Below are 23,063 nucleotides of genomic sequence, written 5' to 3'. Positions count from 1 at the left end.
ATGATAACACATGTCATATGGAATGGATCATTTCCTAATATTTCTCCTTTATGACTTTCTTGACCCCACCTAATAATTAATAATCAAAAGGGTTTAAAAAGTGACATAGAGTCATTTTAGTATATATTTAGTACTGTTCCCCTATATCTAGATCCATTAATGGGGTTGTAACACGGTTTCTTAGTGTTAAATACCACAAAACCTGAGCCATCCCCATTACATTTTTCTCACTATTTATTTTATGTCTTTGATTTCTTGGTTGTATTTATTACCATATTTGCTAAAAGTTGCCTTTTGGAAAATTAAAAGGCACTTGTTAGGAAGAAGTACAAAATCTTTTTTGCCTCATAGTTTAAGTATAAATTTTGGCCCTGACTGGGTTAGTTTGCGTTTGATCATTCTTTGGCATATATATATATATACACACACACACACATAACACACAAACACACACATATATAACAAACATGTAATATATACATTATATATGAAAATATATATGTGCCATTTAAAACTTTTTGAGAAACGGATAAATAAGCCAACAGTTACAATAACGTGTGAGAAATGTTTATCAATTCATTGAAGGAGAGGGCATTGAGCTACATGAAGTCAAAGGAAAACACTGAAATACCCATTTTCTCATCTTCTCTTAATTGTGGCCTCAGGCCTGTGGGTTTTCTGCTTTCTCTGCTTCTTTGTCTAGAACCACATTAGGGCCTGATTTTCCTTGAACAATCAGAAAGAGGTAATAATAGGTTGGGAGAGCTATAGGATGGTGATACAGACAGGGGTATCCAGAAACAGCAGATCTGTGGCCAGGTAAGGACATGAATTCATGGCCAGGTAAAGAGAAAGAGGAAGGGGAAACAGATGGGATATCCACTAGGAATGAAAGGGAGGAAAACCTTAGAATATCCAGGGGTAGAAGTAGGGGAAGTCTGGAGAGGCTCTGACTCGGTGCCACACAGAAGGGGACAAAATTTGTGCGGAGACAGCACCCCTGCCTGCTGCCTGGAGACCAGCACTGGCAGGACAGAGCCTGAAACTTTCCCCCGCTCCACTTCCCACATTGCCAATCTTGTGAATCCTGCCCCTCCACACATCCTAGCTGCACCCTCTCCTCACCATCCTGATCACCAGTGAGACTCCAGTTTCCCCATGTCCATCCTGGGCAACCTCTGAACCACAGTCCTTTCTGCACTTCTCTTTCTGAAACACAAATCAGATTATATCACCCCTTATTTAAAATCATTTTGGATGGGCAAAAGACTTGAATAGATATTTCTCCAAAGAAGATGCACAAATGGCAAATTAGCACATGAAAAGACGCTCATCATCACTTACCATTAGGGAAATGCAAATTAAAACTACAATGAGCTATCACCTTATCCACATTAGGATGGCTACTATTAAAAAAAAACAAGATAACAAGTATTGGCAAGGATATGGAGAAATTGGAACCTTTGTGCATTGGTGTTGGAAATGTGAAATGATGCAGCAGCTGTGGAAAACAGTATGGTGGTTCCTCAAAAAACTTCACAGAATTACCATGTAATTCAGCAATTTTACTTCTGGGTACACATCCAAAAGAATTGAAAGTAGGGACTGAAATTGGTATTTGTACAGCCATGTTCATAGAGGCATTACTCACACTGGTTAACAGGTGGAAGCAACCCAAGCATCCATTGGCAAATGAATGCATGAACAAATTGTAGTGTATACTTGCAATAGAATATTATTCAGCCTTCATGCCTGTAATCCCAGCACTTTGGGAGGCTGAGGCGGGTTGATCACTTGAAGTCAGGAGTTTGAGACCAGCCTGGCCAACATGGTGAAACCCTGTTTCTACCAGAAATACAAAAAAAGTAGCTGGGCGTGGTGGTGCATGCTTGTAATCCCAGCTACTCCGGAGGCTGAGGCAGGAAGAATTGTTTGAACTCAGGAGGCGGAGGTTGCAGTGAGCCAAAATCACACCACTGCACTCCAGCCTGGGTGACAGAGCGAGACTCCATCCCGCCTCCACCTCCAAAAAAAAAAGAATGTTATTCAGCCTTAAAAGGGAAGAAAATCCAGACACATGTTGCAATAGGGATGAAGCTTAAGGACATTACGCTAAGCGAAATAAGCCAGTCACCAAAGGACACATACTTTATAATTTCAGTTATGTGAGGTAACTAGAGTGGTCAAATTTATAAAGACAGAGGGTAGAATGTTGTTTGCCAGGAGCTGAGAAGCACGAGAATGGGGAGTTATTTTTTAATGGGCACAGAGTTTCACTGGGGAAGGTGGAAAAGTTCTGGAGATGGGTAGTGATGTCGGTTGCACAACAATGTGAATGTACTTAATCCCACTGAACTGTTAAGTTTAAAAGTGGTTAAAATGGTACAATTTATGTTATATATCTTTTACAATAAAAAATCACTTTGCATCTTTCCATTAATTTTAGTACAAAACCGTAGTTTCTCAGCGTGATAACACCTGTCTCTCATGATGTGGTTCCCAGCTCATCTCTTCAGCTTGTCATTTATCCCTTGGCCCAGATTCCTAATGCCTGGCACTTCTTTGTTTTGTTAAGACTCCGCTCAGCCTTCATCACCTTCCCTGAGAAACCATCCTTGACTCCCCACCACCTCCCTTCCCACCCCCGATACTAGGTCCTACGCTCCTCTTGGCTGGGTGTGCCACCTTCTTCTTATCATAGCACCTTATGTACACTTTCATCTATCTCACTGAATTCAACACTGTAAAATTTATTTTTTAGTGAACTCCCATTAGACTGCAAGCTACCTCCGGGTAGAGACTGTGTCTTTTATCTCTGTTGCTCTACTGTTCAGGACATGGCCTTATACATTGTAGATACTTAATATATGTTTGATATGTGAATGAAGGAATGAAGTAATTGAGCAGGGGAGGAACATTCCTCATCTCATCTATAAATTCCAAGCTCATCTCATCTATAAATTCCAAGCTCATCTCATCTATAAATTCTCAGCTCATCTCATCTATAAATTGGAATAATAATAGCAACTATTTCTTAGGGCTTTTTGAGAATGATGTGACATAATAATATTTGTAAAACAGATAACACCTGACATATAGTAGTTGTCCAATAAATGTTAGATATTATGCACTTTTTTCTTTTTTGAGACAGAGTCTCACTCTGTCACCCAGGCTGGGGTACAATGGCATGATCTTGGCTCACTGCAACCTCTGCCTCCCAGGTTCAAGCAATTCTCCCACCTCAGCCTCCTGAGTAGCTGGGATTACATGTCATCATGACCAGCTAATTTTTGTATTTTTGTAGGGACGGGGTTTCCCTATGTTGGCCAGGCTGGTCTTGAACTCCTGGCCTCAGGTGTTCCACCCGCCTCGGCCTCCCAAAGTGCTGGGATTACAGGTGTGAGCCACTGTGCCCGGCCAGATGTTATTCACGTTTATTATTAAATGACCCATGAACCTTTTAAAATAAAGTTTTTATATGTCCTTCATAATAAGGATTAAATAAGGGGAATATGGGGGAGAAAATGGGAAGGAAATGGCAAAGACAGACATCAATCCTTCTGGATTCCCGGGATGCCCTGCAGTCTGTCCTCCAAGTTGGTGACAGACATGCCTCCTTGACGTAAATAGATGGGTGGTGGAATGGGAAGGCGGGTTTATATTCTAAACCAGCTTATCACGATGAGACTGTTGATCAAACCACCCCCCAGCACATCAGCCTTGATGACTCCCAACCTCCCCCAGAGATGGCTCCTCCCTTGGGTAGGGGGGACCTTCCTTAGGAGGTTGATCTTGGAGGCAAATCGCCCTCCTCGTCTGCTTGCAACAGTGCCAAGAAGCCGAAGCCCCCTGCCCAACTCCACTCCCATGGCCTGACCACGTCAGAAACTGTGAGTGTCTCCTTTACCCCATTGAGGTAGTTTCTTGGGTCCGATTATGAACAAAGAACATACTTAGGATTGTGCCTTCTCTCAGGACATTCCTGAATTTGCCAAGGTGATTTTTCTCTTTTCTCCACAATATGCAGCTATCTAAGATACGTCTCAAAGGGATATATACCAAAGAATATTTTTTTAAATTACACTATTATTTAATCTGGTGGCCCTTTCTCCTTGCCAAGTTAGAGCAAGGAAAGTATAAGACATCCAAAAGTTTGTTTCCTGCATGGGTGTTATTTTGCCTAAAAAAATAAGGGAAGCTCTTAGAAGAAAATCTTGGAAGCAGGGATACCTTCAGATAAAAGAAGGATACGTTGGAAAGAGATAACTATTTAGATGGAATTGACCTGGCCTTCCAGGTCTTGCCATGAAACAGAGGTAGGATCGACAGCCTGGGGACTGAGAAGATAAACATTTTGTATGAGTCTGTGGCATTATTGATTTCTCAATGATTGTTTTTCCAAAGTGATCAGAGTAAAAGTTTGAAAACAGAAAGGGTTCCTGTGCTCATCTTTGACGCTGTAAAGAGAGAGGAAGCTGTAGAGACTTTAGCCCTTCACATAACTTCTCTGGGGTGTGTATGTGTGTGCGTGCGTGTGTGTGTGTGTGTTTAGCGGTGCCCAGTGTCAGTTAAAAAGTGAAAAGAAAGCAGACTGAGTTTTGCAGTCATGAGGAGGGGAAAAAAAGTGAATCTAAGTAGCCTCAGGGCTTAACTCCAGAAAGACATGAGGGGTTCCAGGCTGGGCACTAATAGACAGCTGGCTCAAATGCAGACCACAGTCCCAGAAGGCAAGAATATGTCTGTGTGCCTTTAGAAAACCTGTGGCCCTAACCATTTTTCATAGTTTGCCTTATAAGCTGTGACTAGTAGGAAATGTAATCACCTTTTCCCTATAATTTTCCATGCATGCTTTTTATGAGAGCAAAAGCCACGGTTCACTCTGCCTTTCCCCTATTAGGACACCCTTGGGTGGTGTGAGGTTCTGATGTCCCTTGAGCAGGCAATCAAAAATTGTTGGGAGCAGCAGGGGGCAACTCTCTCTCTCTGTGTGTGCAGGATATGTGGAAGATGGAGTTGAAAAGAAAATGAAACAGAAAGAAGGAGCAACAGTATAGAAATTTAAACTTGGATGTGTGCAAAAGCCATTTAAGAGGAGGATATTCGGCCCAGAGCAGGGACCACAGGGCTGGCACGTGTCCTGCCCACTCACCTATTTCATTCTGACAGCTGTCATCTGTATTCAGCCTGACACGACTGAGGGCATTACATGCTTTATTTTATTATCCAGGCCATTGTTCCCTTCTCTTCCTAAGGACATTGACCATAGTTACATCTGGTGCTCTATCTATTCTGATTTAGACTCTGCCTTCATGAATAGAAGAATTGGGTCATGTTGAAATTGTATAAGTCCTACAACCAAAATTGTAGCACAATCGTATGTATGTGTATGTGTATAAAAGGTAAAAAAGTAGGTCATTGAAAATTAAAACAATAGGAATTGCCTAATTTCTGGTATTCATACATTATTTGAGTAAGTAAATCACAATAATAAATGTTATAACTGTATTTTTTATGATTATACTTCCGTATATTCAATATATATAGGAAAATTTCAGGTTCATATCGAAGTATTCATTTTAATACTGCCAATACAGTCAACCTTATATACATCATTGAGAGAGTAGTAACTACAGGATCCAAAGCTGAGGAATTTTCACTGTCGTTATTCATGTGATTAAAAAATCTTCTTCTTCCTATTCCTCCAGATAGTAATGTGATTTTAACCTACTTATAATAGTACAAATAGACAATTTAACCCTTAAAAAGCATGAGTTTCAATATATTTATCATTATATATTTGTGCACAGTCTTGGAAGACATTCTTATTCTTTTTTTAATGCAATAATACATGTTATTTAATCTAATATATCCAAATAGTATTATTTAACATGTTATCAATATTTTAAAGTTAATGCATTTTTTGCATTCTTCTTCTTGTGCCAAGTCAGAAATCGGGCATATATATATATATATATATTTTTTTTTTTTTAACAGACCACTTTTTATTTTTTTTGGGGGGGGGGTTTAGTACTTTTATTTTCATTTTTGTTTTTTTGTTTTTTTTTAATTTTTTTTGTTTTTTTTAATTATACTTTAAGTTTTAGGGTACATGTGCACATTGTGCAGGTTAGTTACATATGTATATATGTGCCATGCTGGTGCACTGCACCCACTAACTCGTCATCTAGCATTAGGTATATCTCCCAATGCTATCCCTCCCCCCTCCCCCCACCCCACCACAGTCCCCAGAGTGTGATATTCCCCTTCCTGTGTCCATGTGATCTCATTGTTCAATTCCCACCTATGAGTGAGAATATGCAGTGTTTGGTTTTTTGTTCTTGTGATAGTTTACTGAGAATGATGATTTCCAATTTCATCCATGTCCCTACAAAGGACATGAACTCATCATTTTTTATGGCTGCATAGTATTCCATGGTGTATATGTGCCACATTTTCTTAATCCAGTCTATCATTGTTGGACATTTGGGTTGGTTCCAAGTCTTTGCTATTGTGAATAGTGCCGCAGTAAACATACATGTGCATGTGTCTTTATAGAAGCATGATTTATAGTCCTTTGGGTATATACCCAGTAATGGGATGGCTGGGTCAAATGGTGTTTCTAGTTCTAGATCCCTGAGGAATCGCCACACTGACTTCCACAATGGTTGAACTAGTTTACAGTCCCACCAACAGTGTAAAAGTGTTCCTATTTCTCCACATGCTCTCCAGCACCTGTTGTTTCCTGACTTTTTAATGATTGCCATTCTAATTGGTGTGAGATGGTATCTCATTGTGGTTTTGATTTGCATTTCTCTGATGGCCAGTGATGATGAGCATTTTTTCATGTTTTTCTTGGCTGCATAAATGTCTTCTTTTGAGAAGTGTCTGTTCATGTCCTTTGCCCACTTTTTGATGGGGTTGCTTGTTTTTTTCTTGTAAATTTGTTTGAGTTCATTGTAGATTCTGGATATTAGCCCTTTGTCAGATGAGTAGGTTGCAAAAATTTTCTCCCATTCTGTGGGTTGCCTGTTCACTCTGATGGTAGTTTCTTTTGCTGTGCAGAAGCTCTTTAGTTCAATTAGATCCCATTTGTCAATTTTGGCTTTTGTTGCCATTGCTTTTGGTGTTTTAGACATGAAGTCCTTGCCCATGCCTATGTCCTGAATGGTAATGCCTAGGTTTTCTTCTAGGGTTTTTATGGTTTTAGGTCTAACGTTTAAGTCTTTAATCCATCTTGAATTGATTTTTGTATAAGGTGTAAGGAAGGGATCCAGTTTCAGCTTTCTACATATGGCTAGCCAGTTTTCCCAGCACCATTTATTAAATAGGGAATCCTTTCCCCATTGCTTGTTTTTCTCAGGTTTGTCAAAGATCAGATAGTTGTAGATATACGGCATTATTTCTGAGGGCTCTGTTCTGTTCCATTGATCTATATCTCTGTTTTGGTACCAGTACCATGCTGTTTTGGTTACTGTAGCCTTATAGTATAGTTTGAAGTCAGGTAGTGTGATGCCTCCAGCTTTGTTCTTTTGGCTTAGGATTGCCTTGGCAATGCGGGCTCTTTTTTGGTTCCATATGAACTTTAAAGTAGTTTTTTCCAATTCTGTGAAGAAAGTCGTTGGTAGCTTTATGGGGATGGCATAGAATCTGTAAATTACCTTGGGCAGTATGGCCATTTTCACGATATTGATTCTTCCTACCCATGAGCATGGAATGTTCTTCCATTTGTTTGTATCCTCTTTTATTTCCTTGAGCAGTGGTTTGTAGTTCTCCTTGAAGAGGTCCTTCACATCCCTTGTAAGTTGGATTCCTAGGTATTTTATTCTCTTTGAAGCAATTGTGAATGGGAGTTCACTCATGATTTGGTTCTCTGTTTGTCTGTTATTGGTGTATAAGAATGCTTGTGATTTTTCTACATTGATTTTGTATCCTGAGATTTTGCTGAAGTTGCTTATCAGCTTAAGGAGATATTGGGCTGAGACAATGGGGTTTTCTAGATATAAAAACATGTCGTCTGCAAACAGGGACAGTTTGACTTCCTCTTTTCCTAATTGAATACCCTTTATTTCCTTCTCCTGCCTAATTGCCCTGGCCAGAACTTCCAACACTATGTTGAATAGGAGTGGTGAGAGAGGGCATCCCTGTCTTGTGCCAGTTTTCAAAGGGAATGCTTCCAGTTTTTGCCCATTCAGTATGATATTGGCTGTGGGTTTGTCATAGATAGCTCTTATTATTTTGAAATACGTCCCATCAATACCTAATTTATTGAGAGTTTTTAGCATGAAGGGTTGTTGAATTTTGTCAAAGGCCTTTTCTGCATCTATTGAGATAATCATGTGGTTTTTGTCTTTGGCTCTGTTTATATGCTGGATTACATTTATTGATTTGCGTATATTGAACCAGCCTTGCATCCCAGGGATGAAGCCCACTTGATCATGGTGGATAAGCTTTTTGATGTGCTGCTGGATTCGTTTTGCCAGTATTTTATTGAGGATTTTTGCATCAATGTTCATCAAGGATATTGGTCTAAAATTCTCTTTTTTGGTTGTGTCTCTGCCCGGATTTGGTATCAGAATGATGCTGGCCTCATAAAATGAGTTAGGGAGGATTCCCTCTTTTTCTATTGATTGGAATAGTTTCAGAAGGAATGGTACCAGTTCCTCCTTGTACCTCTGATAGAATTCGTCTGTGAATCCATCTGGTCCTGGACTCTTTTTGGTTGGTAAACTATTGATTATTGCCACAATTTCAGCTCCTGTTATTGGTCTATTCAGAGATTCAACTTCTTCCTGGTTTAGTCTTGGTAGAGTGTATGTGTCAAGGAATTTATCCATTTCTTCTAGATTTTCTAGTTTATTTGCGTAGAGGTGTTTGTAGTATTCTCTGATGGTAGTTTGTATTTCTGTGGGATCGGTGGTGATATCCCCTTTATCATTTTTTATTGTGTCTATTTGATTCTTCTCTCTTTTCTTCTTTATTAGTCTTGCTAGCGGTCTATCAATTTTGTTGATCTTTTCAAAAAACCAGCTCCTGGATTCATTAATTTTTTGAAGGGTTTTTTGTGTCTCTATTTCCTTCAGTTCTGCTCTGATTTTAGTTATTTCTTGCCTTCTACTAGCTTTTGAATGTGTTTGCTCTTGCTTTTCTAGTTCTTTTAATTGTGATGTTAGGGTGTCAATTTTGGATCTTTCCTGCTTTCTCTTGTGGGCATTTAGTGCTATAAATTTCCCTCTACACACTGCTTTGAATGCGTCCCAGAGATTCTGGTATGTTGTGTTTTTGTTCTCGTTGGTTTCAAAGAACATCTTTATTTCTGCCTTCATTTCGTTATGTATCCAGTAGTCATTCAGGAGCAGGTTGTTCAGTTTCCATGTAGTTGAGCAGTTTTGAGTGAGATTCTTAATCCTGAGTTCTAGTTTGATTGCACTGTGGTCTGAGAGATAGTTTGTTATAATCTCTGTTCTTTTACATTTGCTGAGGAGAGCTTTACTTCCAAGTATGTGGTCAATTTTGGAATAGGTGTGGTGTGGTGCTGAAAAGAATGTATATACTGTTGATTTGGGGTGGAGAGTTCTGTAGATGTCTATTGGGTCCGCTTGGTGCAGAGCTGAGTTCAATTCCTGGGTATCCTTGTTGACTTTCTGTCTCGTTGATCTGTCTAATGTTGACAGTGGGGTGTTAAAGTCTCCCATTATTATTGTGTGGGAGTCTAAGTCTCTTTGTAGGTCACTCAGGACTTGCTTTATCAATCTGGGTGCTCCTGTGTTGGGTGCATATATATTTAGGATAGTTAGCTCTTCTTGTTGAATTGATCCCTTTACCATTATGTAATGGCCTTCTTTGTCTCTTTTGATCTTTGTTAGTTTAAAGTCTGTTTTATCAGAGACTAGGATTGCAACCCCTGCCTTTTTTTGTTTTCCATTTGCTTGGTAGATCTTCCTCCATCCTTTTATTTTGAGCCTATGTGTGTCTCTCCACATGAGACGGGTTTCCTGAATACAGCACACTGATGGGTCTTGACTCTTTATCCAATTTGCGAGTCTGTGTCTTTTAATTGGAGCATTCAGTCCATTTACATTTAAAGTTAATATTGTTATGTGTGAATTTGATCCTGTCATGATGTTAGCTGGTGATTTTGCTCGTTAGTTGATGCAGTTTCTTCCTAGTCTCGATGATCTTTACATTTTGGCATGATTTTGCAGCGGCTGGTACCAGTTGTTCCTTTCCATGTTTAGTGTTTCCTTCAGGAGCTCTTTTAGGGCAGGCCTGGTGGTGACAAAATCTCTCAGCATTTGCTTGTCTGTAAAGTATTTTATTTCTCCTTCACTTATGAAGCTTAGTTTGGCTGGATATGAAATTCTGGGTTGAAAATTCTTTTCTTTAAGAATGTTGAATATTGGCCCCCACTCTCTTCTGGCTTGTAGGGTTTCTGCCGAGAGATCCGCTGTTAGTCTGATGGGCTTCCCTTTGAGGGTAACCCGACCTTTCTCTCTGGCTGCCCTTAACATTTTTTCCTTCATTTCAAATTTGGTGAATCTGACAATTATGTGTCTTGGAGTTGCTCTTCTCGAGGAGTATCTCTGTGGCGTTCTCTGTATTTCCTGAATCTGAACGTTGGCCTGCCTTGCTAGACTGGGGAAGTTCTCCTGGATAATATCCTGCAGAGTGTTTTCCAACTTGTTTCCATTCTCCCCATCACTTTCAGGTACACCAATCAGACATAGATTTGGTCTTTTCACATAGTCCCATATTTCTTGGAGGCTTTGCTCATTTCTTTTTATTCTTTTTTCTCTAAACTTCCCTTCTCTCTTCATTTCATTCATTTCATCTTCCATTGCTGATACCCTTTCTTCCCGTTGATAGCATCGGCTCCTGAGGCTTCTGCATTCTTCACGTAGTTCTCGAGCCTTGGTTTTCAGCTCCATCAGCTCCTTTAAGCACTTCTCTGTATTGGTTATTCTAGTTATACATTCTTCTAAATTTTTTTCAAAGTTTTCAACTTCTTTGCCTTTGGTTTGAGTGTCCTCCCATAGCTCAGAGTAATTTGATCGTCTGAAGCCTTCTTCTCTCAGCTCGTCAAAGTCATTCTCCATCCAGCTTTGTTCCGTTGCTGGTGAGGAACTGCGTTCCTTTGGAGGAGGAGAGGTGCTCTGCGTTTTAGAGTTTCCTGTTTTTCTGTTCTGTTTTTTCCCCATCTTTGTGGTTTTATCTACTTTTGGTCTTTGATGATGGTGATGTACGGATGGGTTTTTGGTGTGGATGTCCTTTCTGTTTGTTAGTTTTCCTTCTAACAGACAGGACCCTCAGCTGCAGGTCTGTTGGAATACCCTGCCGTGTGAGGTGTCAGTGTGCCCCTGCTGGGGGGTGCCTCCCAGTTAGGCTGCTCGGGGGTCAGAGGTCAGGGACCCACTTGAGGAGGCAGTCTGCCCGTTCTCAGATCTCCAGCTGCATGCTGGGAGAACCACTGCTCTCTTCAAAGCTGTCAGACAGGGACATTTAAGTCTGCAGAGGTTACTGTTGTCTTTTTGTTTGTCTGTGCCCTGCCCCTAGAGGTGGAGCCTACAGAGGCAGGCAGGCCTCCTTGAGCTGTGGTGGGCTCCACCCAGTTCGAGCTTCCCGGCTGCTTTGTTTACCTAAGCAAGCCTGGGCAATGGCGGGCACCCCTCCCCCAACCTGGCTGCCGCCTTGCAGTTTGATCTCAGACTGCTGTGCTAGCAATCAGCGAGACTCTGTGGGCGTAGGACCCTCCGAGCCAGGTGTGGGATATAATCTCGTGGTGCGCCGTTTTCTAAGCTGGTCTGAAAAGCGCAATATTTGGGTGGGAGTGACCCGATTTTCCAGGTGCGTCTGTCACCCCTTTCTTTGACTCGGAAAGGGAACTCCCTGACCCCTTGCGCTTCCCAAGTGAGGCAATGCCTTGCCCTGCTTCGGCTCGTGTACGGTGCATGCACCCACTGACCTGTGCCCACTGTCTGGCACTCCCTAGTGAGATGAACCCGGTACCTCAGATGGAAATGCAGAAATCACCCGTCTTCTGCGTCGCTCACGCTGGGAGCTGTAGACCGGAGCTGTTCCTATTCGGCCATCTTGGCTCCTCCCCGACATTCTTATTCTTATATGCAAGGTTTCATTGTGATTAATCCCAGTCATTCAATGTGTATAGAGGCAGAATGAAGAGGCTAGGTCAAGGATTTCTTGCTGTTTATTTTCCTTTTCTGACAAATAAAATAGTTTTGCATCTCAGAACATCCAAACAATTAACCAGAGAAATAGAAAGAATTAAATGTGTGCTTCAATGTGACTCTAGACCATCTGAGATAGAGAAAAGGGATCATATTTTGTGATGTCAGATTAGATTCTAGATTTCTAACACTTGTATCTGTAACTGAAATGATGGAAAAGATATTCAAAAGTATTAAAGAATATGCAGATTTTTCTACCACTTTGGCTTTAGAAGCAAGATGAGGAAGAATTCAAAAGACATTTAACAACATAATATCTTTAGTTTTTAATACTCGATAGAAACCACCATAAATTCAAAGGACACACAGTAGACTGGGGAATGCATTTGAAACAGATATAGATATGGCAGATAAAATAATATCCAATCTATTTCCTAGTCAGCAGCAGAGAGATCTTTATAAATGAAATCATGTCACTCTTTGGATGGAAACTTCACCTGCTCATAATTTCGCTCAGGTGTAACAGCTGCATCGTCCCTGTGACACAGCCCAGCATAACCTGGGAGGGGGCAACTACTACCTGACTTCACCTCCCTCCCCCCACATCTGCCTGGGTCTACGTGGCTCCAGACACACTGGCCTCCTGGCCAAGCCTGCTGCCACCTCAGGGCTCCCTGCCCTCGCTGACTCTCCTCCTGGAATGGTCTCCCCACAGATACTTGGCTCGACCTGAACATCTTATCAGTGAGGCCTGCTCTGATCAACCTACATAGAAGAGCAGCTCCTTCCCACCTGGGTTCTCCCTTTTCCCTGCTTTGTTTTCTCTATAGCACTTTGACATATTCCTCATATTCTTGTTTATTTGATTTTAGAGTGTCTCCCTCAGCTAGGAAGAAAACTGCATGTAGTCAGGGATTTTGTTCACTGCTCTATCCCCAGCTCGTAGAAGTGCCCTGAATATAGTAGATGCTCAATATTTGTTGAAAGGATGAACTAAGACATAAAAAGATTCTATAAACTGAAGAGAAAAAGGTTAAAATCCAATGGTGGTGCAATTCATGGAAGAATTCTAAATGGTCAAAAAACATATGGCAAATGATTAAACTTGCAGAAATAAATAAAATATACATAGATGAATAAGACACCATATGTTTACCCATCAGATTGGCAGGAAGGTGGAAAGGGAGTGACAGCCAGTGCTGTGAAGGACGGGGGCCCCTGGGCTGTTCCCTGTCTTGCTGGCAAAGGCATGAATTTCCACCACATTTTAGGACAACAATTTGTCAGTATATTTCAAAACTAAATACACATATACTCAGGGAGAGTCTAGGTTTCACAGGGGCTCAAAGCTTAAATTTTATTAGCTTCATTCATTTTAGCATTTCATTCATGCTTCTTTAAGAAAATTAATGCAAATCACGAATACAAAATAAAGTCTAGGACCCTTTAAAGGGCTTGTGTAACCAGGGCTTCGTTACCTTCCTGGCAAATCCTGCCCTATTACACACACCCTTTCACCTGCAGCCTCACTTCTGGGAATGCACACTATACACAACAGAGTCCCAGGGCATAAAAGATGTATGTGCAAGGCTTTCTACTGCAGCATTGTGAATACTGGAATAGCAATTGGTTACAATCTTAATGACTGTCAATAATGAGAGGGTGAATATATATAGCACATCCATTCAGTGATTATTATTCCACTATTAAAATAATATCTATGCGACATTATATAAGAAAATAAAGTGATACAATAATATAACTAGTGTAATACATCTTGATAAAAGCAAGAGTAAAAGAGTAATGCCATGTCTGAGTATATATTTACAGATGTGTGTGTGTGTGTGTGTGTGTGTGTGTGTGTGCGTGCATGTTTCTATGAGCCATAGAAAGATAGGGAAAGATATGCATCAACCTCAGGTTGAGGGTAGGATGGAAATGAATGGGGGGAATGAAGAGAAAATTTTTCTTTATACATCCTTGAATTATTTGACTAGTTGCAATGAATACATTAATGCTTTCATAATTATAAACGAAGTAAAAATGTTAAAAGTAAAAAGAAAAGGTCATCCTCTCATGAAATGCATTGATGATTTTATGGTGAAGATGATGATACTAATCAAACATTTTTGATTTGCTGCTCATTGGCATGGAGCTAGGCAGGGAGCAAACTGATACAAGAGATGTGATAAGAAAGGAAATGTTTAGTGTATCAAAGAAACAATGCAAGCTATGCTTAAAAAGAAGAGATGACAGAGTCAAGTTATGTAACATTCCAGCAGAGAATAGGCATCATTATCAAAAGCAAACAAGCTGAAGTTTGAGAAGCAACCTGGGTCCAGGGGCGGTGTCCTCAAAAGGGACAAATACCCAAAGAGTGTAGGGTCAAGACAGAGGCTGGCCAGATCTGATGATGAACAGTACCAATATCAATGAGGGTGCACCATATGCCTGGCAGTGTGTTGATTACTGTGACCCAGCTCATCCCATTTTTCTCATGTCCTATGAAGCGGGAGCTTTTAGGATGCCCATTCTACAGTGGAGGCAGTTGGTTCAGAGGTTCATGTTACTAGAAATTGGTGGAGCAAAGACAGGAGCCTAGACCTCTCTGATCCTAAGCCCTCATGCTCCATTACTATGATACCCAGCCTCTCAAGTGTGTGGTGCTAATTAGCATAGGCATTTTAGCCTATACACTTCAGGGCCTCTCTCAGGTAGGAGAAATTACACAGAGTTAATGAGAGGCTAAGCTATGTAGAAAAACATTTGCCAGTAAGAACTTGCAGCGTTAGAAATATCACATGTGTAGTTCTGTTGTAGAAGGTGGGTTCCATCTGGTTCATCATTTGTCCTGTGCCAGGGGTCTGATAATTCCACCACAACACAGAATACAGATTAAGTAATAGGTTTTATTGGAGAAGGGGAAACTTACACAAGCCAAAGACCAGCAAAAGAAGGGAAGGATCATCTTGTTTCCTGAGAGGCGCATCAGGGTCTACATGCTCTGGGCCTGCAGCGTGGTCTACAAGTGACTGAAGAGACGGAACCCTGTGTTCTCCATTGTTATAGGATAAGGTAGGAAGGCAGCTGTTTCCATTCATGTGTGTATATGTGTGTGCTGTGTGTGTGGGAGGGTGTAGGTTGGGTTACCACATAAAACACAGGATCCTCAGTTAAATTTGAACTTCAGTTATATGAGGAATACATTTTTAGTATGTGTGTCCCAAACAGTGTAATGAATAAATAATTATTGGCTGTTTTTCTGAAATTAAATTTTAACGGAGAGCCCTGTTTTATTTTTGTTTATTTTATTTTATCTCTTAAACACGAGCCCTCTTGGGGAGATTCACAGGCAGCTTGGTACCAGGTTATCCGGATTGGGGGATACAAACTGTTTATGTATAGGAGTTATCTGGAAATCCTAGCTACTGAAGGCCTGATGAGGAAGCCACAGATTCTACAGGAAGCTGAATCAGCTATAGTTCCTTTCCCTGGTAGCTTTCTTGTCCCAACAATCCAGGGCCCCTTTCAGGCAATTCCTGCTCATGACACTACATTTGTTCTAGGACTTAGAAATCATCTAAATCATTTGGGGCTGAGGAGTCTCACCTGTAAAATCCATTTACCACATATTTACTGACAGTTGCAATGTGCTGGGCACACAACATGGGTACAAAGAAGACAGAGGAACTTCTGACTTCGAAGAACTTAAAGGTTGCTTGAAGAGTCAGACAAGGAAGTAGATGTTATACCTGGGATGTAAATACCAGGAAAAAGGAAGGCATTGGACTTCAGATGCAAAAGAAAGGCATCAATCTAGTTTTGTGTAGTTCTGGGGAGGCTTCCTAAAAGAGATTTTTTTTGAAGCAAATCTTGACCTGATCTATTTAAAGTCAGGAGACTGGACCAAATGATGTGTTTAGTCCTTCCACAAAGTTCTGTGCCACTGAGCATGGTGAATGAATCTCACAAAAAGGAAGACTTCAACTCAGCTACTAGGTTTACCTGCCAAAAATAAGAAGAAGGGCTTCAAAGAGCCAATAGAGAGATTTAGCTAGGGTGATGAAGTCTTTGGGCTTTGTTGAGGGACAATCTGGGTCTTAAAATGCTAGATTATGGATCTCTAATATTGCAGCACTGTTCACAATAGCAAAGACCTGGAACCAACCCAAATGTCCATTATTGATAGACTGGATAAAGAAAATGTGGCACATATACACCATGGAATGCTATGCATCCATAAAAAGGATGAGTTCATGTCCTTTGCAGGGACATGGATGAAGCTGGAAACCATCATTTTCAGCAAACTAACACAAGAACAGAAAACCAGACACCGCATGTTCTCACTCACAAGTGGGAACCGAACAATGAGAACACATGGACACAGGGAGGGAAACATCACACACCAGGGCCTTTCGGGGGTTGGGGGATAGGGAGGGATAGCATTAGAAGAAATGTCTAATGTAGATGATGGGTTGATGGGTGCAGCAAACCACCATGGCACGTGTATAACTATGTAACAAACCTGCACGTTCTGCACATGTATCCTAGAACTTAAAGTATAATTAAAAAAAAAACACCCTAGATTAGGCGGTTCTGATGGAATTGTTAACTGCAGCGGCAATTAACTGCGAGTGGCTATGGGATCTCTGACCCCTGATAAGGTCAGATATTCTAGAATTGAGGTGGTGATTCTCTGCAGGTCTGCTTAAGTGACTTCTGATTCAGAGAAGGGTAAGGAAAATGAAATCCTCCCACAGTCCTCCCTGAACTGTTAATATTCTATTCCAACTGCCACCGGGTTCTTTCTAGAGAATAAAAAATGAGCAGCCTTCTGGACCCCCAGAATGAGCTAGTGGTTGTTGCAAAGCCACCAGCCATGAAAATAAAATTATTTACACATCCTTTTTGGTGGTGTTTCTTTGAAATCTGTTGATTAGAAAAGAAAAAAAAAATTCATGACCTAAGTGAACGCCAGAGTAGGACAGGGGGAAGAGAACAGATGATATTTATGATTGACTGAGAATTTCAATCTCAGCAGCTACAAGGATGAACTTGGGATCACTGGAAATGGAAATAGTTGACTTCACAGATGGTAGGCGGCTCTTGTCAGAGAAGACTGTTCTGAGCATGAGCCTAATTGAGTAGCTCCTATCTGCATAAATTAACCTTTTTTAAAACTATGATATTCTCAGGAGAATTTTCAGAGTAAACATTTAGAGTGTTCCGGATCTCTTCAGTGGAAAACTTATCATATCACTGGACAAAGGTTAATTTCACTGGTTCAAAAATGATACATTGGAAATTCAAACAGACAATGATGCAGCTTAAAAATGATGCAAAAATTTGATAGCTGAAGATGTACTCTCTTTCTGGCTCTCGTGATGCTCTTCTGTATGTTCTGTTTGAACAGCTCCTTGGGGAAAACATCTGCCTGCTTGAAATCTTACTAGAAAAATAACTTCATTTAAATCTTTCCTTATAGCCCCCTCATGCAAATTTCAGTATACAGTAAAACAGGCTAAGAAAAATTAAAGCAATTAGGTGTGTTTAAATTAACCTGATAACATTTTTTAAAAATCTATAGTAATTTTTATATGCAGCTACATGTTTAACACTGAATAGCTGCCATTTTCTTTAGACTCTTTTGAACTGGTCCAAAATACCTAGAGCTCATGTGATAATGTTGGGCCCCATTGCTCCTGGGAACTGTAAAACTAGACACTGCTAATTAAATTGACATGTGTATGCCCAAGTATAGGGCTCACACAGTAGAAAAGAAAAAAAAAACACTTTTATTTCTAAGGGAAGAAAATTCTGTTAGGCAAGGGAATCAGAAATATCTGTTGGGGCTGAGCCATAAACATGAGAAGGAAGAAAAATCCATAGTAGACCCATGATACTTGTAGTTTTCTTAAGAAGTCTTGGGGTCAACAAAGAACTCATTAGTAATGCTGTCAATTGAGCATTGAAGTGAAATTCAAATGCTCTTTCTTCCTACTTTTAAATTTCAATAGTAAATATTTAACCATTAAAAAAATTCAAACGGATTAGGATACAATAAAATAAAAATATTTTCTCTCAACCTCTACTGTCCCCTACTCCACTCAAGCTTTATTCTCCAGAAGCCACAGTATTTAATCTTATCTGGTTTTATTCTTCTAGTGGCTACCTCCATATATCTAAATTACATGATTACAGCAACACTTCTTGTACTTTAAAAAATGTAAATATATTCAGTAAATTCTCATTATGAAAGATGAGGAATTCGGCATACTTAATCTTCTCTTCATTTCATTTTCCACTTCTCACTTTTTCTTAGTTGTGCTATAAAGTTTGGATCTTACTGGCTGGGCGCAGTGGCTCACACCTGTAATCCCAGCACTTTGGGAGGCTGAGGCGGGCGGATCACAAGGTCAGGAGATCGAGACCATCCTGGCTAACATGGTGAAACCCCATCTGTACTAAAACAAAATACAAAAAATTAGCCGGGTGCGGTGGCAGGCACCGGTAGTCCCAGCTACTCAGGAGGCTGAGGCAGGACAATGGTGTGAACCCGGGAATGGTGTGAACTCGGGAGGTGGAGTTTGCAATGAGCCGAGATCACACCACCGCACTCCTGTCTGGGTGACAGAGAGAGACTCTGTCTCAAAAAAAAAAAGTTTGGATCTTATTTTGGTTACCTGTATACGTCTAAAAAACATACTCCAACCTGTCTTATTCTGTCAACTTTAGACAGTATGTGCAGATACGACTTAGGAGAGGAAATTATGGTTCCATTCATTCCTTCTGATAGCAGTTCCATTACTTTCACACTGTTAAAGTTTCCAGTGTAGTTATCCCTTGATATCCCTGGAAGTTCCAGGACCTCCTTGGGATCCCAAAATCCATGGATACTCAAGTCCCTGATAAAATATAGTATAGTGTTTGCTTATAACCTACGTAAATCCTCTGTATACTCTAAATCATCACTAAATTATTATAATACAATGTAAATCATTTGTAAATAGTTGTTATACTGTATTGTTTAGGGGATAATGGCAAGAAAAAGAACTTTTTTTTAATGTTCAGTAAAGATGCAACCATCCATTTTTTTTTCTTCAAATATTTTCCATTCAGGGTTGGTTGAATCCACAGCTGTGCAAGCTTGGGATACAGAGCAACAGTTGTATTTACATTCTACTCCTCTGAAATGAAGAGGGTCTTAGCAACCCACAGGCTAGTACCCCTAGCCCTTCCTTGGTAGATAATAACCTTTTTATAGATCAGTTCCCAGTCTTATCCTGGTGATAAATTCCACCGCTGTTAGGGGCTTGAGAAAACAGAGGTGGGGGTGGGATATTGCTTCACAGACAGACCTTCAGTTACCCCTAGACCCCTGCCTGGCTGCCCACTGCCATCTTCACTTACCAGTTTGTAGCTTCAAAAATATGCTGAGCTGACTGGGAAGAGTGGCTACTACCTCTGATGCTGAGTGGAGACTTTCTGCATGCTTTCTTATCGATAAATGTAATCTTACCAACTGGCCATCTTCCAGAAATTTATCAAAATCTCTGTCTGGTTGATAGATTCCCTGTATTACTCTTGTCCTTTTGTCGTTTTTCTTTTCTTTCTTTCTTTCTTTCTTTCTTTCTTTCTTTCTTTCTTTCTTTCTTTCTTTCTTTTTTTTTTTGAGATGGAGTCACCCTGTCACCCAGGATGGAGTGCAGTGGCTCAATCTCAGCTCACTGCAACCTCTGCATTCTAGGTTAAAGTGATTCTCCCACGTCAGCCTCCCAAGTATCTGGGAGTAGCTGGGACCACAGGTGCATGCCACCATGCTCGGCTAATCATTTGTATTCTTGGTAAAAATGGGGTTTCACCATCTTGTGCAGACTGGTCTCAAGCAATCCGCCCGCCTGGGTCTCCCAAAGTGCTGAATTATAGGTGTGATCCACCGTGCCCAGCCTCTTGTACTTCTTTACTGCTGACATTTTAGTGGAATTTTGGGGAAGAGAGGGAGTAAAACACGTGGGCTTGGGCCATCATCTTGACTAGATCTTCTAATTCTTGCTATTTAGACAAGGCATTTGATTCTGTTGTTTAAGTAGAACTTGGAATGAATGCAGTTCAGGTGAGTCATTCCCTGTTCAAGGACACAGAATTTCTTCCCAGAAAGTCTTTGCCCCTTCTTAGTTTTTTCAGTGCCTTCCCTGCCTTAGCATTAACACAGCCAAGTCATAAACTTGCTTCCCACTACTTCCTCATGAACCCTCTGCCTAATCAAACAATTGCTCACCATTTCCTGAAAATAACTTTATTTTTTCTGTTTATACTTTTATTCTGCTGTTCTCTTCCCCTGGAATTCTCCTCCACCCCAAAACCCGATAATGGAAGTGCTATCTAGCCTGCAGAAGTACAGGACAATGGTCAGCTGCTTCTAGGAGCCTTCTCCAACCTCAGCCGGAGGTCCTCCCTTGCTCCTCTGTGATCACATAGCAGTTCATATCTTTCTATAGGACTTATCACGGTCACTTGGAATTTTGGTTATTTGTGCACTATATTTTCCTTCACCCATAACCTCGTGGAGGACAGGGCGTGTACCTTAATCACATTTGTATTCTCTACAACTCTTAGAACAGTGGCGGCTCAACAAAGCCTCACAGATTTCTCACTGGAGGAAAATGCCCTTTTTTTTCTGCTCCTATATATTTGCCAGACATGTTTCTTAAGATTCTTTCTATATCGTAGGCATTGTTTCCCCAACAGTATGTCTTAAGGATTTTTAGTATCCATTCCTCTTTGCACTTGAAGATGTTCTAGTTAGATGCTTTATGCAAACATAGATGAGGGTTTTAGTGGGGGTGAGCTGGAGATGATTAGAAGTGATTGAGAAATAAAAATAACTTGTGAAGGTATTCCATTGTTTTGCCACAATGGTCTCCTCAAGATTCTGAATCGCCAAATATTAATACAATGGGAGGCTTGGAGTAGAACCTCTAAAGGCAGATGGGATCATAGCTGAAATCTTTGCCTTTCCAAATTACCCCAACCCTGTAAATCAAGGATATGTATTAGGTGTATCAGAACCAAGTTGGTTCTGCTGCAGTTACAAACAACTCTTAGTGACTTACAATACAGGTTTTTGTTCTAAGTTTTTTTACATGTCAGGTGCAGGTCAACCATGGCTCTTTTCTGTGTGTACTCTTCATTCTGGTATTCTGATGGAAAGAACCTCCTATCTGGGATATGCTGTCTTTGTGGCAGCAGAAAAAGAGTAACGGCAGCACTGCGGCATGACCTCAGAACTTCTACTCTAAAGCGACATGCATCACTTTCAGTTACATTTCATTGGCTCAAAGAAATCACATGGCCAAGCCTAATGCCAGATGGGCCAGGAGAATATAGTCCTTATTTGGAAAAAAAATAATATAAATGACTTTAACTCCCAAAATAAGTGACAGTGGCAATAAGAACAACAATAATAAATTGTAAGTAAAGAAAAAAGCTACAAACTGGCACTTCTGTGGGCCAAACACTATGTCACATTGTACCTTATCCTTAAAACAGCTCTCTCTGGGAAATGGTAGGAAACATACTCAAGTTAATTTCTTAGCCGAAGGTCACCTAGCTAGTTAGGTAAAAAACTAATATTCTGAACCAGGTCTCCTGATACCCGGTAAAACGTAAATAAGTTTCCCAGTAGTAAAGCCATCAGGGCTGTGCACAAACACATAAAGCATGCCAGCGGCGTGTGAAAATGTGTTCTTAAAGCCCGATGTTATTCATACTTTTTGTTCCAACTCTTTATCTGAAGCTGCCTTGTCAGTCCCTGACCTTCTAGCTTCTCTCACCCAGGAAACCTGGGGGTCATCATCATTTATTTGACATTGTTTTCGGGGGAGAGCTCGCTTTTTTGGCTCCATTGTTTTCTGCTGTGCAGAGCAAATCCTCCAGGGCCTAACCAGACATCTCAAAATCTTCCTCCCATACACGGTGATGACACCAGCAAAACACAAATGCTATTAAATTTTGGGGGTGGCTCCTTTTAAAACAGGTTTGGCAAAGTCAAGCTACTCTTAGTGACCCTCTATAAATACTCATAGGCAGGGATCTTTAAGATAATTTATTACAAATAGAAATTGTTCCCCCTTAGTTTCAAACTGTCATCTGTTAGGCAGTCCTGGTATTTCATTTTAATGTAAAAAAGATCTCTTAGTGATATACTCTGATAATTATTGAAATCTGTCACCTATCACAGGGAGAACAATATTGGCGGTACTCCAACTCTTACTGGAGGCAAAGCACAATGGGGCAAGAAGGTAAATATTTAAAGTAAGGAAGCTTGGTTTTTACAGTGAACAACACTGAATCATACATTGCAAAATGTTAATAAAATTAGCAGCCTGTTTATCAGCTTATCTGCGTCATGGGGTGTGGAGGGGTATTGACAATGAAAAGCCTCGTTTATCTTCATGAGTTAAGTTGCCTGTATAATTCATGAACCAAAAGCAAAGCAAAAACCAGAGCTGAGACCCAAGTTAGTTATATAGGTCAGCCCTAATGAGTTTAAATGCCTTCTTTCTTCCAGCCTCTGGCCTGCCTCTGTGTCAGGCAAATAGAGTTGATTTGCTTAGAGTTCACTTCAGCTCTGATTTTACATCAAAAGTGGAACATCACTTTGTAATCATTAAGTATTTTGCTTAGATATTAAATATTAAAGTTCCTCTGATTGCTAGGCCCATAATTAAGACAGGAAGGAAACCTGTTATGTTACAGATGTTTTCCCATTTGGTAATCATGTGTTGAAAGTAATCATGAATATAAATATAGCCGTTGCTCTGTGTAAGTGGGAATTACTGGGGAGACTCTGAGACAATCAAGAAAGGCAATTGAGATGTG

At 40.5% G+C, this 23,063-nt stretch overlaps 1 long non-coding RNA gene across 1 annotated transcript in view; it reads left to right on the top strand.

The window, feature by feature from the left end:
• Positions 1–23,063, top strand: part of LOC134756969 (uncharacterized) — a 203,561-nt gene that overhangs the window by 146,988 nt on the left and 33,510 nt on the right. The gene's annotated exons all lie outside the window — the stretch shown is intronic.

This window comes from Gorilla gorilla, chromosome 14 (assembly GCF_029281585.2).
Source record: "Gorilla gorilla gorilla isolate KB3781 chromosome 14, NHGRI_mGorGor1-v2.1_pri, whole genome shotgun sequence".
NCBI classification, from domain to species: Eukaryota; Metazoa; Chordata; class Mammalia; order Primates; family Hominidae; genus Gorilla; species Gorilla gorilla.
This window is presented reverse-complemented; position numbering and strand designations above follow the sequence as displayed.